The sequence below is a fragment of the Gavialis gangeticus genome, unplaced genomic scaffold (genome assembly GCF_001723915.1).
Source record: "Gavialis gangeticus isolate Ggan-Ray unplaced genomic scaffold, GavGan_comp1, whole genome shotgun sequence".
NCBI lineage: Eukaryota > Metazoa > Chordata > Crocodylia > Gavialidae > Gavialis > Gavialis gangeticus.
This window is the reverse complement of record NW_017729032.1, coordinates 113,627,393-113,641,771: the sequence shown is the minus strand read 5'-3', so window position 1 is coordinate 113,641,771 and position 14,379 is coordinate 113,627,393.

Below are 14,379 nucleotides of genomic sequence, written 5' to 3'. Positions count from 1 at the left end.
TGCCTCTCTCTTTGTTTTCAGGCTTTCCCCCTACACAAAATTTCTATAATTCCCACCCCCCTCCTGCAGCTTCCCAGCTCCTATTAGCTGTCCTGCAGTTCTCTCCAGCTTCCAGCACCTACTGCTTCTCTCTGCAACTTCTCTAGCTGTCTCAGAGCCATCCTCTGGCTCCCCACACCCAGAGCCCCTCTTTAACACCCACATTTTCCCTTAGTCCTATTTTCCCCCTCCCCATCTACCTTTTCAGCTCCCTTGTAGCTCCGGCTCCAGTCCCACACTCTGGGCTGGCATACTTCCCTGTTCTGCAGGCCTTGGGCATTGTCTTTTAATCAATTAAGATCAATTGACGTAAAGTTACCCCTGAGCCTCAGTTCTTCAGCCCAGGCCCCTGTAGTCTACTGGTTCTAATCCTGGTCCTGATACCTTTAACCCCATACACTTCTACTTTCTTACTTTAACCTTTCTCCAGGTATCCCAAGTACACCAAGCACATATATACATATCACAATACCCAACTTAGGAACTCACTTGTGTGTATGTATAGGTGGGTGGTATGTGTGTAAATTAGTGACACACATATATATATAGATATATAGATATAGATACTGTGTGTGCGTGTGTGGTATATGAATTAGTAATCCACATATGTGTATTGAATGTGCAGGTATTGATAACTGGTAACTGATTCTGCCTAATTTGGTGTGTGTAGTGTGTGTGAACCCAGACTAGTTATTGTGAATGAGTGTGTATCTGAGTTGCTAGTGTGAGAGTGTGTGTGTGCATATATATATGGCATTGTGTGCATGATATACGAATTAGAGACCTGTGTCTAACTTTTGGGGGCGTATAGTGTATGTGCCTGAGCTGGTAGTGTGAGTGTATATGCCTAATAGAGGTGCATGCACCTATTGAGTGTGTGCTTAATTGATTTTTATATGTGCATGTGCAGTTGCACACCACGCCCTCCTGTCTAACAGCGCAATATTGAGATCCTGAGCATTGGCCTGACCCCTCATGGCAACACCCTTTGTACAATGACAATGCCCAATATATGGCTGGACCAGAAGCAGGAGCAGGAGAGTTCATTGTTTCAGTGGGTGAAGAGGAAGGGGCTTGGCTCATGAAAGTCTAGGGCTTTTCATGGAGTGGACGGATTGAAAGATCATGTAAGATCTGTTGTATGTTACTGGTGGTAAGTCCAACCAGGAAAACATAAAAAGAAAGCAGCAAGAAGGTGACTTTACAAACAATTTAAATAGAGTTTCTGGAACATTTCATAAGAACAACTAATGAGCAGCAGAAAGATTGACATTAGCAGAGATCATTGAAATTTTGAGAGTGAATGGCAATGATCCTGCTACACTAAAACATATTAGACTATAGATATTTTATCTAGATATATATTAGTAGTGTTTCATTTTAGTCATGGGAAAATGTGGAATATGGGTTACTTTTTTTAATCTGAAAATCGGGATTTTTTATTTTAATCAGCGAAAACCAAGATATCTGATCATCATCAAGCATCCAAATTCTTGACCTGAATCTTTAAATGTGTCAAATTGTGTATCATTAGTGAAGTACAGCTCTGAGAAAAGTGTAGCACCTTTTACATGGGGCAAAATCATCCTTAAGTAGTATCTCTTGGATTCCTCTAGAAACCCTGGCTGCACGCAGATGAGTAGCACAGACCACACATGCAGGCATGCCCTGCACTGATGTCTTGCAGCATGGGGGGCAGTTGAACCTGGGAGATCGCAGGGTCAGAATAACCCATAGCATATACAAGTGGGGTGGTACATGTGATAGCAGCCCACACTGCCCAAAACTGGAACCTGGTTGACTGGAGCCACACTCCTGCTGTGGGACTGGCCCCCAGCACTATAGAAGCACCATGGCTGCAGCTCCCCAAGGCTCCCAGGACCCCAGGTGAGGCAACTAGGGCCAGGCCAGTGCTAACCCTAGCCTCCCCTACCCCACCCTGGGTACTGTGACGTACACCAAAGTGTGCGTGGCATAGCTGTTCCCCATGGACAAGGAGCAGCAGAACAAAGTGTGCCACTGCTACTTGATTTTGGGGAAACCAAAGCCCATGCTTGTGTGGACATTGCCATTGTGTACATGTGTCCAATTACCTTACCACCTCTTTGATATGGCTTCCAGACATGTGTTATTATACCTGATAAAATTATTGCTGATATATGGACATATATATTGATTTGCATGAAGTCTTACAAGGGACTGAAGTCCAACACTGCCTGCCAGCTTTCTTAAGAATTAGTAGGTGGGCACATGCATGTGATATATTGTATACTCTTTTTTTCTATGGACAGTTTTATTTATCATGGGTTTTTTCTGCTGACTTCTTTGCAATTTTCTAATTTTATGAAAATCTACAACCTATGAACTTTAAAATGATATATTATATTAAATTCATCCCCTCACTGCTGCAAAGGGCAGGAAGTGGGGAAGGGGCGGGGGGTATAGGGTTGTCAAGCAGCCTCCCCCCTGTTTGTGCCTGCCCCCCTGCTACCTCTGCACCCTGTAATGAATATGCTTAGACTTAGATACATCAACAAAATGAAAACATAAGGATTTACAGGAGATGAAAGAACAAAAGCTTCCAATAGAAAAAAAATGCGTATTTGTATTTGGTATAATTCAAGGTAAAAGAAAATAGGAGTATTCTGACTTAATTGAATTGTAAAGGAGCAGTTTTAATGTTTATGCACATCTTTTTTTATTCAAATGCACTTGTGTAGTGAGCTAATAATATTTTACAAGCCTTCATAATGGGTACATATTTCAGAATTCTAAACCTGTGCCAGTCCTTGATAGTAACTCTGACAAGACAGCACATTCCAGTTATTCACGAGTATATAATCACTGTGCGAATGATAAGATGAGAAATTAAGACTTTTTCAAGGTTAAGCACACTCATCCACTTCAGTCTTAGAAATTTTTGACAAAGGGAAGATAAATAATTTAGTCAAAATGATTTTTCTCACTGCTTTGAATTTTCTGAAAAGGCATGAAAAGCCTTAGTTTTATATTTCTCCCTTATACAGTATTTTTATACTGCTCACTTATACCCCTAGATTACTACTCATGGGAGCACTCCTTTGAAACTATTGGAATTATTTTTGTAAATTCCAATCAAAATGAACAGGGCAGAATCAGGCCTTAAACATGTACGTAGCACATCCAAAATTTGAATTTCACTAAATTATAAATGTACAAACTCTTAGTTTATTAACAGGACATGAACTCTGTTTCTCCCCTTGTTATGTAATCCATGGTAAAATGTGTGTGTTGGGGGTTGGGGGTGGGTAAAGGGGAAGGGTAAACAGCAGAAAATGGAAAGGAGAGCACTTGTTGGAGATGTCTTGGTGTGCAGACAGAAGTGCAGCTCCCAGCTGTAACTCAGAACAATTTTTGCAAAGTGTTCTGAGTTACAACATTACCCCAGACTAAATAAAAGATCACTATTGGTTCAGGAGGGGTGGTGGATCTAGCTGGGGCTGGGAGCCTGCAGCCAGGTTCCCACAGCAACAGCCAGGCTCTCTGCCAGGGCTCCCTGTTTTCAGAATGGGAAGGGGAAAGGCAGTGGAGAGGACCTTAGGGGGAGCTCCATTTTTTTAGCTTTCCAAGGTGGGCAGAAAGCCACCCAGACTTCCTCCACTCCTATTCTGAAAACCGCAACAGGATGGGAGCTCCACAGACCTAAGTCACAAAAGATGCTACATTTTGAAATGTCTTTATCTGATAACGCATAGAATCATAGAAAAGTAGGGTTCAAAGGGACCTCAGGACGTTATGTAGTCTAATAGCTATACATTAGTGGTGTTTCATTTTAATCATGAAAAAATGTGGATTTGAGGTTCCTTTTTTAAATCTGAAAATTGGGAATTTTAAAATTCTATTTTATCAGAGAAAATCAGCATTCCTGATCATCACTGTCTCTGCACTAAACACTTCTTCCTTCCAGAGGTCTTGGCTTTTTTTCCTTCTACCACAGATTGCCTCTTCCCCACTACTCCAGGCTTCCCTGCTTCAGTCATGCCATCACAGACTCCCTCTGTCTCTGCTCTCTGAGGCTTCACACAGGTAGACTCTGTGGACTCCAGCAAGACGCAGGCTGGCATACACTCAGACAGACACATATATGCTACAGCTTCCTGGCTTATATTTCCTTCCCTACCCCCAGCTTCTGGAAGGGGGGTTCAGAGGTCTTAGGAAAGGGATCCATCCAGCACCATCTAGAAGAAAGAGTGCATTCAACCAAATCACACCCAGCAATCAAACAGAGTAAAAAGACTCATACAAAGAAACTCTCCACATATAACAGCTACTCTTTCAACATATGACACCTAAACAAACAAGACAACCACATAACCATCACACACATGTTGTTAAACTCACATACAGAACTCATTGCGTTATTTCAAAAGCTTCAACCACCACTGGAAATCTCTCTTCATTATAAAGTTTCAGAATTTAGGCCCAAATTCGGGTAATATTATTTTTCCCCTATTAAAAGAGAATGGAACACTACAAGCTCATAGGGAAACTGATATCTAACACTGTGTTGTTTTCTGTGGCACCATATCCTTGGAAAAATATCAATCCCTGCACACTCCAGTGACATAACTGTGGAAATAAAAAGTGGGAGATAAAAAGCAAGGACAATAATGAAACAGATGATGTGCTAATAAAACAGCAACATTTTGGCAATCAAAACCAGAAAAAATGGCAATGATATCTTGGACTAGAATGGCAAGAGAAATAACTGGTTTGCACTCCAGATGGCAAAAAAAATAAAAATTAAAAAAAAAGAAGAAGAAAAAAAAGAAAAGAAGCATCTTGTATACATATCTGTTGCAGAGAAAAAGTCCCATACTGTGTTGTGGAGGAATGGGGACATTTCTACTCGTTTCTTCTGCAGAAGAATTTGCACTACTAAAACCCAAGCCTTATCAACTCAAACTTGGCATAACTCCAAAGATGTCTGCAGACCCCTGGTGTAGTAACCATCTATATGAAAAGCCCATAATACTTCTTTGTTTCTGGTCTGTGTTGTTATCACCTGTCCCAACCTTTGGATCACATACCTTGATTCAAACAATGTTATCAGACTTTTCCCTAAAGCCTGCTGGCTCCTGGAATGGAGGACAGTCACTTGGCTCACATCACGGCCACCCTCTACAATAAAAGGCAAACCTGACAGATCTTAAGAAAGAACAAGAACCTGAGGTGAACCAGTGGTTCAGGGATGTCAGAAATTTGGTTCAATATGGAGATATGAGGGAGTATTAGAAGAACTGAGAATATTTACTGTGGAGGAAAGATGACTGAGGAGATTGATAACTGATTTCAAGAACAGGGGGATTTGTTATAAAGAGGATGGAGTTCAATTATTCTCTGTAACCACTGAGAAGGGGACAAGAAACAATGGGCTTAAATTGAAACAATTAAGGTTTAAGTCAGATATTAATACAAACATTCTAACTCTGAAGGTGGGCAAGCGTTGGAACAGATTACCTCCAAAAAAATTGTAATCTCCATTAATGGAAATTGTTAAGAGGAGAATACACAAACACTTTTCGGTGATGCATTAGACAGAAATAATTCTGCCTGACTGAAGTAGAGACATTTCTGAGATCTGTTCTAGCCCTATGTTTCTATAATTCTGATTCAAGTGGAATTCTGCTTTCCTTCTTGTACAACCCAACTACAGCTTTGTATCTCTGTGTTATGTTGGCATTGTTGTTCTGAGGCGTATGGAATTCAAACGGCTTTTTGCTTCTTGTCATTCTTGATGTTCAGGTTGCTGGGGTCTGTGGGCTCTGGAAGTTCGGTGCTAACAAGTGGCCTCCTGGGGCATGTCCAGATGAGTGCACACATATGATCTGTGGTGCCTCAAAGCTGTCTCAGGTACCACAAACTGCACATGGTGCATGTGAACTCATTCACTATGCTGCAGCACAGTGCCAAAATTTGACACCAGGAGATCCCAGTGTAAAAAAAAATGTGGCTAAAAAAAGTGGTGCTATACATAGGCATACCTCCCTTTGAGGCATGGATCAGGAGTGCCTCAAAATGTTCTTTCCATCTAGCTTGGATAGATCCTTTGTCTTTGAGGGGCATCAAGCCATCCTGCAATTGCAGGAAAGTAGGACTGTAGGTCATAGGTGGCTTTTGTTGTCTGGAAACAGCTGCTCATGTCATGTTTGTCAGCATAGAGTTCAACTTCCTTGGCTTTATCTTGCCACAACTGATTTGATTTCTCCGATCTTCCTTTGAGCCTCGGCTTTGAGGATTTGATAAGTCTCCTTCTTCTACGGAGATAAGGTGTCAGTTTGCCCGGCAGAATAAGCCTTTCTCTTCCAGCCAGAGGACATGGATCTGTGCAGCTCTTATTGAACCAGTCTTGGTGTTAACATGTCATTTAGTCAATGGATTCAAAACAGGCCATATGGATAGTAGTTTTAAAATTCTTCCAGAGTTCATCAATGTTGCCTTCATTTGAGGCCAGGCCAGAGCATGTTTTATAGAAACGCTATTGGAAATCCTTACAGACTTTCACATCTTGAAGAAATTTGGTGTTAAGAGTCCTTTACGTTGCTTTTTGCTGTTTTTGCTGTTTTGGAGCAATCCAGATGTCCATACTGGATCTGACAAGATAGTGATCTGTCCAGCAGTCCTCAGTTCCTTACATGGCTCATTTGACATAGACATCCAGTCAATCACAGACTCTAACAATAACATACTTTAGGATGTTTCAGTGCCTAGAATCATAAAATCATAGAAAATTGGGGATGGGAGAGACCTCAGGAGATCATCTAGTTCAACTCCCTGCTCAAAGCAGGACCATCTCCATCTAGATAATCCCAGCCAGAGTTTTGTCTAGCCTGGTCTTGAAAACCTCCAAAGATAGAGATTCCACAACCTTTCTGGGTAACCTATTCAATTATTTTACTACCCTCCTAGTGAAAAAAACCCTTCCTAATATCTAACCCAAACTTCCCTTGCTGCAACTTGAGACAGTTGCTCCTTATTCTGTCATCTGCCACCACTAAGAACAGTCAAGCTCCATTGTCTTTTGAATTCCCCTTCAGGTAAGGGAATGCTGCTATTAAATCCTTTCTCAGTCTTCTCTTCTAAACATGCCCAATAAATGTGGAAATAAAGTCTGCAGGAGGTGGGATGTAAACTCAGAAACCTTGGCTTGGCAGATTAATGCTCTACCGATTGAGCCACTGAGGCCTGCAAAATTTTAACCCAGGGAGGGCCATAAATTGAGACTTAAGATTACTTGCCCACACCCAGATTTGCATTGCCATCCTTTTTGTTATAAGCATAACATTCAAGCCTATCAGCCACAGAAGAGATCACCGTTACATTAAGGATGTCTCTAGGTGGTCTTGTATTTGTCACTGTGTCTGAAGACTGTGTTTGTGATGACAAGATCATGTTCCACACATTTGCTAAAGAGATGGATGCCTTTGGAGTTGGCTTTTCCTACTCCCTCCTTCCCAATGGTGCCTCTCCGGAGTTCCAGATCAAATCCAACTCTGGCACTGAAGTCAGCGAGGAGAATGATCTTGTCCTCCTTGCTAGTGTGAGTCAGTACTTGTGATGGATATAGTAGGTACCTTGAGACTGATTTGACAATTTCACCTATGTCACTTGATAACGATGTGCAGATTCCTCAGTGCTTTGCAATATGATAATGTAGCACTTGATTTCTTCACTGTGAGTCTATGCAGCTACCACACAGAAATTTGGAAAGTTGTATTGCACATTAATTGCAATTTATGTGGTGGTCATAAATAACCTGTTAAACATGAGTTGATTCACTGAACTGACCAGCATCAAACTTCAATCCTAAGAAGAATTAAAAAGTATTTCATAAAGCATGTTTTTGTTTGCTTTCCAAATCCTGGCTTAGTATTTTATAGAACTTGTAAAAAACTATAAAGAAGATTTTTTTGTTAGTATCAGTATCTTTATCAGATTGAAACCAGAGTTTCCATCACAGAATAATTTTTCTGCAAATCGAAAGACATGTGAAATATATAATCCTGTCAAAGAGTGTGAGCTGTAATTGAAGTTCAAAAGTATGTAACAGTTTCCAGGAGCAAAATAACTGATGATCTGGGGTGATGCAGTAAATTAACCAACAAAACGAACAAACAAGCAAACCCAACATACAGTTCACTGGAAACTAAAACACCCTGGGGGTTTAGACAAACTTTTAAAAGTGTAACTTGCATTTGCCTCACTGCTGATGTTTATTTTCACCCTAATTTGTCATCCTCCAGAAAAAGATTTTGCCTCTCAGCTATAGATTATGGTTCCAATATCTTTCCAGGCTGAATGGAAAGAACACTTTTTAGAATTCTTTCTCAGCTATGCTCTTAGGTTTTGGGGCTGAGAAGTTCCTAAAAGACTACATTCCAAGACTTCTAGGGCTTTAAGGATTTCTGGGAGATATACAAGAAGAAGAGAGAAGACCCAGGTCTTTGGTTCTTTCACTTTCTCTACCTGGAGGGGAACCAAGAATGTGTAGTGATTGTGAAGATGTTTACCTTAGCAATGAAGAAAGAAGACACAAAAATCTGCTCATCAGGTTCTCTGAAAAGAAGGCGAATATCAAAGAGGTGCGGGGCCCTGATGGAATCTGGACCGAGCCTTGGAAGGCTCACTCCCCACTATGGGGGGGGGGACCCAGAAATCCCTGGGGGAGTGAGACACTTCCCACCAGCAATATCCCTAGAGGTAAACAGGAACTTTATGATTTACTATGGCCAGCCAAAGCTGTGCAGTAAAAATGGTGAAGAGGAGCATTCAGCTTGGTCTGTCCCTACACCATATGCTCAATATGTAGGAAGAAGAGTCACATGGCAAAGGACTGTAAGGAGAAAAGCTGCTGCAACCTCTGTGAGGAAGAAGGAACTGTGTTCTACTCCTGCCCTCAGTCCTTTGCAAACAGCGCAAGGCAGCAGAGATAGAAGGAGAACAAAGAGAAGCAGGAAAGGGAATGAGAGGCACTTGCAAAGAAGCTACAGAGACTGAGAAGCAGGTGGTAGAATCAGAAGATCCAGGGACAGTCAGAAAGGGAAGGGGAGGATGAGAATTCCCATTCCCTGGCCTCCCTCCCCCCAACCCACAAGACCTAAGAGCCAAGGGGAAAGAGGAGAAATAAAATGCAGAGAAAGGGACCACTACAACCCTGAAAAAGGGAGGAAGAGAAGAAAACAGCTCAGAGGAAGGAGGGTCAGAAAAGGAGAAAAATGAAATGGAATGGCAAGAAGTTTAGAGAAAGAAAGAGAAGGGAGGAGGAGAAGCAAAATGAGGGAGATGAAGGGTAGAAAGGAAAGATGTAGAGCCCCAGCCAAACATCTCTGCCAGCAGTCTCCCCTCCTCAGTTTTCTCCCAAGTACAAATCCCAGACTAAACAAACTTTAGTTAAAGTGTCCCCACCTCCATTTTCCAGTGTGGGGATGCTAATACACAAGATGCTAGAATTTGCTGAAGCATGATAATTGCTAGGCCTGTGCAAAGTGGCCAGTTTTCCATTAGGATGTGGCTGATTTGGAGGACAGTGATTTGATTTGGTGATTCAGATCACTGTCCCAAATTGATTCAGCTGAATCAGATTAGAAAGATTTGGTGCTAATTCGGTGTGATTCGGTCATAATCTATAATGGGGAATTGCTAAAATACCTATAACTTTGTCATTTTTTGTTTTTTCAGAATTAGATGAAAACAACAGGAATAGTATCCCACTTCTATAGCATGAATCTTGAAAAGTTTCAAGGAGATAGGTGCAGGGAATTCTGGGAAACTGCACCTCAAACTGTTGAAAGCAAAAATCCTGTCACTTGTGTGTGTTAACTGGATTTTTGGTTGTAGCCATGTTGGTCTAAGGAACAGACAGGCAAGGTTCTTTGAGTAGATGTGATATCTTTTATTAGACAAACAGAATAGTTGGAGAAATATACCTTGGCAAGCTTTGGGGTTTAAAAACCCTTTGTCAGGCTTAGGAAGCATCTGCAGTTGGTATGTTTGCTCTTCCTGCATAGAATAAATTAGTAAAGAAGCCAGAGGCTGGGCTGATGTGCCTGGGCTGATGTGCAAGAAAGTCAGTCAGTGAAAATGTAAATTGAGGCATCAGGGGGTAAGAAATAGACTGGAGGGGAAGGTGGGGACAGGGAAGGGGGATGTAGCAAGTATAAGTGGAGAGATATCTGGGGAGTCAGGTGTCAGGCTGGTTATAGTGTGTCATAAATCCAATGTCTCTATTGAGTCCATGAGTTTTTGTATCAAGGAGGTTGATTGGCATTGGCAGCACCTGTGGTGGAGGAGACTGGCTTGTGAATGGAGCGCTGGTATGGGATAGTGGATCCTTGTCTTCCACATCCTCCCGCCTCTGACTTTCTGCCTCCCTGACTCAGTTCACCAGCACCTCCGTCCAGTGCTCGAGGGTTTTGCTGCTGCACATGCTCCCTTTCACCCTCAGGTTGCCCATGTCTACTAGCACATGGACCATATTGGACTGCAACGGATCCAGCCATTTTTGATTTCTCCTTTCAGACGTTTCACCAGTGCCTGCACCTCTGGTGAAAGTGGCCTGCCCCAGCCAGGTACATTGATCCCCTGGAACTTATTTATTTGGTTCTCTAGCTCCTTCACAATGGGGATCACCTAGCTAAGGAGGGCATCGCCAGTGCTGAGGCTTTTGGTGGCCTCAAGGAATAGCTTGAGGACCACCAAGATCTGGGAGATGGTATCCCACTCAGTTTTGTTAAGGGAGTCGCTGATCCAAATCTCCACAACCAAGGCCATCTCATGGGTGGCCTTCAGTTGTTCCACCAGCCTTTCCAGCATCAGTTATGAGGTGTTCCACCAAGTCTCTTTTTTAAAAAGTGTGGGGGAAAAATTACAACTAATAAGAGGATTTTGGGGGAAGAATAAGTTGAAAGGAATGGACTAGATAGGGATAAGTATAGGGATTCTAGGCAAGGGTCATTAGTAAGGTATATCCAATCCTTTCCAAGAAGAGAGACTAACAAGAGACTGACTGAGGAAGCCAGCCACTGCAACCAGTACCTGTCACATGCTGTTGCTTCCAGACAGAAACAGCTCACAAAAGGCAGAGAAAGGCTTCACACAAAGCCTTACGTGCCGTTTCTACATCCCACCCCCAAAGCACTGTGATTGGAAGGGAACTCAGGGAAAGATCACAGTCACTGGCCAGCTACAGATATCACTATCAGAGCAGTCTTTCCCCCTCTCCTTCCCCCTCTCAATTTCTGTTTTCTTGCAAGACCACCTTCCTAATCACCAAATTGCTGAATCTTTTCTGAATCAATTTGGATGTTTTGAATTGATTCAGAACTTTTAATGGGTCTCCTGATTTGATTTGAATTCAATGATTCAGCTGCCATATTGGTCCGAATCTTCTCTGAATTGAATCAGTGACCACAGCTTTGCATACCCCTAGTAATTACCATGCTCCAGCAGACTTGATTAATCAAATCTGCTCCAACGTGTCCTGTAAGTACAAGAACTATCCCATGGCAGAGTTCTTTAGTGTGCAGCAATACATGTGTAGATGATGACAGGGATGGCTGAGACATAGGTGCTTCAGTGTTGGGGCTGTCTGCCAGCTAGCCCCACACTAAAGCACCGTCATGCCCCATCCTGCCCTTCCACAATACATTGAGCTGGGTCAGAGTAGTCTGGGGCTGGCAAGCTGACCTCCTGCCAGCTGGAGATGCTCTAAGCTGGATTAACATGCTGCGGTCCTGGGTGCATGTGTAAACATGGTGCCCAGGAGCATAAACTCTGATGTGATATGCTCCAGAGTTTATTGTCCCATGCAGTGTAGCATGTTTAGATGCACCTGATGTGTACTAAATAAGGAAAGATAGATGATGATCAAAGCATATCTAGTCTAAATAAAGACAGATATTATCCATATACAAGAATGTTCAATACCAACAAAAAAAAAACAAACCCCAAAACCCTACAAAGAATATTAAGTGGTGGGAGTGAGGCCCATTTAGCTGTTCTGGTTCAAACATTAGTAGAGCAACTGGTGTAGCAGTGCTAATTAAGAGCCCAAGCATCAAGATAAAGAGAACAAAAGAAGTAGGTGTGGGTGTGAATGCTATAAATAATGTGTGAAATGAATGAGAAAATGTTTGAAGTCATAAATATCTATTCACCAATGGATTGAGAGGAGGGGTGCAGATTCCTGGAACAAACTGGAAATCAACATGACTGAGGGAACACCTGGTAATTTAGTTTCCTTTTCTGGCAACCAATACAAGTCCAGAAGTATGAGGGACAAGCAGGAAGAAGTTATTGAAGATTCTGACTTACAGGATACAAAAGAAAGGGGACCAGGGGGAAAAAAAGTAACCTTCACAAGAGGGAAATATTTCTCACAGATTGACCTTATCCTGACATTGAAGCACTGGACAAAGAGACAAGCAGAAATGATACTGTGTTGTTTTTTTTCAGACCACTGAATGTTTATAGCAGGGTTAGAAGAAGGGAAACAAATGCAGAGAGAGAAAGGAATCTAGAAGCTAGACACCAAGTTACTGGAGGAAAAGGAGACCTGAGAAGAGTACAAAAAACTGTAAATAGGATGGAAAACACTAAACGGGGGCTTTGGAATAGTAACACACTGGTACAAGAGTTCACAAAGGACTACAAGAGTAGGAAAAGAACAAACTAAAAGGAAGGAAGTCCACAGGATGGAATTGCCATGGGAACTGGTAAGGCAACACTACCACAGCATGCTAGGATTTCAAGTGAAAGAAGAAACTGAGGAAACAAAAAGGAAATTGGAACAAAGGTTTAAAGTACAAGGAAGGTAAAAAGTGTTTCTGCCATGAATGCAATGGGTGGAGGAAAAGGAAGAATGTACTGAGTACTTCAGCAAGATCAGAAAGGGAGGGAAAGAGGGAATATGGTGCCTCCAAGATGAGAAAGGAGAAGAACACATCAAAAGAAGCCATACTGTGAGTAGTAAAAGATTTCTATCAGGAACTATACAGAGAGAAAGAGAGAGGTAGAACAAGAGGCTAGACAGATCTGTCTGAAAGGACTGCAAAAGAAGCTAAGAGAAGAAGACCAGCAACAACTGGAGGAAGAGTGGAAGATGCAGGAAATATGGCAAGTTTTTTTAAAATGGGAGAACACCAGAAAAAGACAGACTGGTAAAAAAATTCTATGTAACTTTCTGGGACTGACTGGGGCCAGACCTGATAGAAGTCTACAATGAGAGAAGGAGAGAAAAGACTGTCAGAAAGAATGGAAGGGGAAATAGGAACTCTGATACTCAATAAAGGAGGCAAAACCCAGATAAAGAACTGGAGACCAATAGCTTTGTTAAATTTTCACTACAAGCCAAAGTGATAGTGAACAGACTAAAAGAAATAATAGGGGAAATGTTAGGAGATGATGAAGTATGCACAGTCCTTGGGAGAGGAATTCATGAGACCGTGATACAACTAAGAGATGCCAGGCAATACTTCAGAGAATGAGACCTAAACCTGGCAATATTAAATGCAGACCTGGAGGAAGCCTTGATACAGTTGACTATGAATTCCTATGGCAAATGCTAGGAAAGCTGGGGATCCCTACAGGATTCCTCAATTGACAGGAGATGCTGCATGCAGGTGCAAATAGTCAAGGCTTAATAAATGGACACCTGATGAAGCCAGTAAAAGTGATATTGGAGGTGAAGAATTATGCTCTTGATGCAAGACATATTCTAGTTCCAGATTCTAGTCTATCTTATAAGGCATATAAGTGGACCTAATAGTGATTCTGTTCCAACCTGTTTGAGTCCCTGAAATGCTGTTAATGAAAAAAGTATGGGGAACATCCTCCTCCTCATCGCTCTTTTCTAATTTAATCTTAAGGGTATGGTGACAGCGGGTGCATCTATATGTGCACTTTAATGTGCAGTTGCCTATTTTTCTGTACATCAAAGCATCACATCAAAAACCGTACTAATACGATAATGCACAGTAAAAATGGGCATCACTAAAACACATTAAGCATCACTAAAAGAGCATGCACTTCCACTGCTGTGCATTAGGGCAGCATAATGAGCACTTATTTAACACCGCATATTAGAGAAGGGACACGCAATTATTTTGGCTGGAGGGCTGCTTAATGAGTTTTGGTGAACTGTCAAAGGTCACAAGGGTAGTGCCACCCCTCAACAAGTGCCCTGCCCCCCCAGTCACCATCTTGGGACCAGATGTCCCACCCCTTACCTCCTGACCTTTGCCACTGGAAGTCCCTCCCCTTGTCCTGAAAATACTCCTTCTTGGGGGGGGGGGGGGGGGGGGG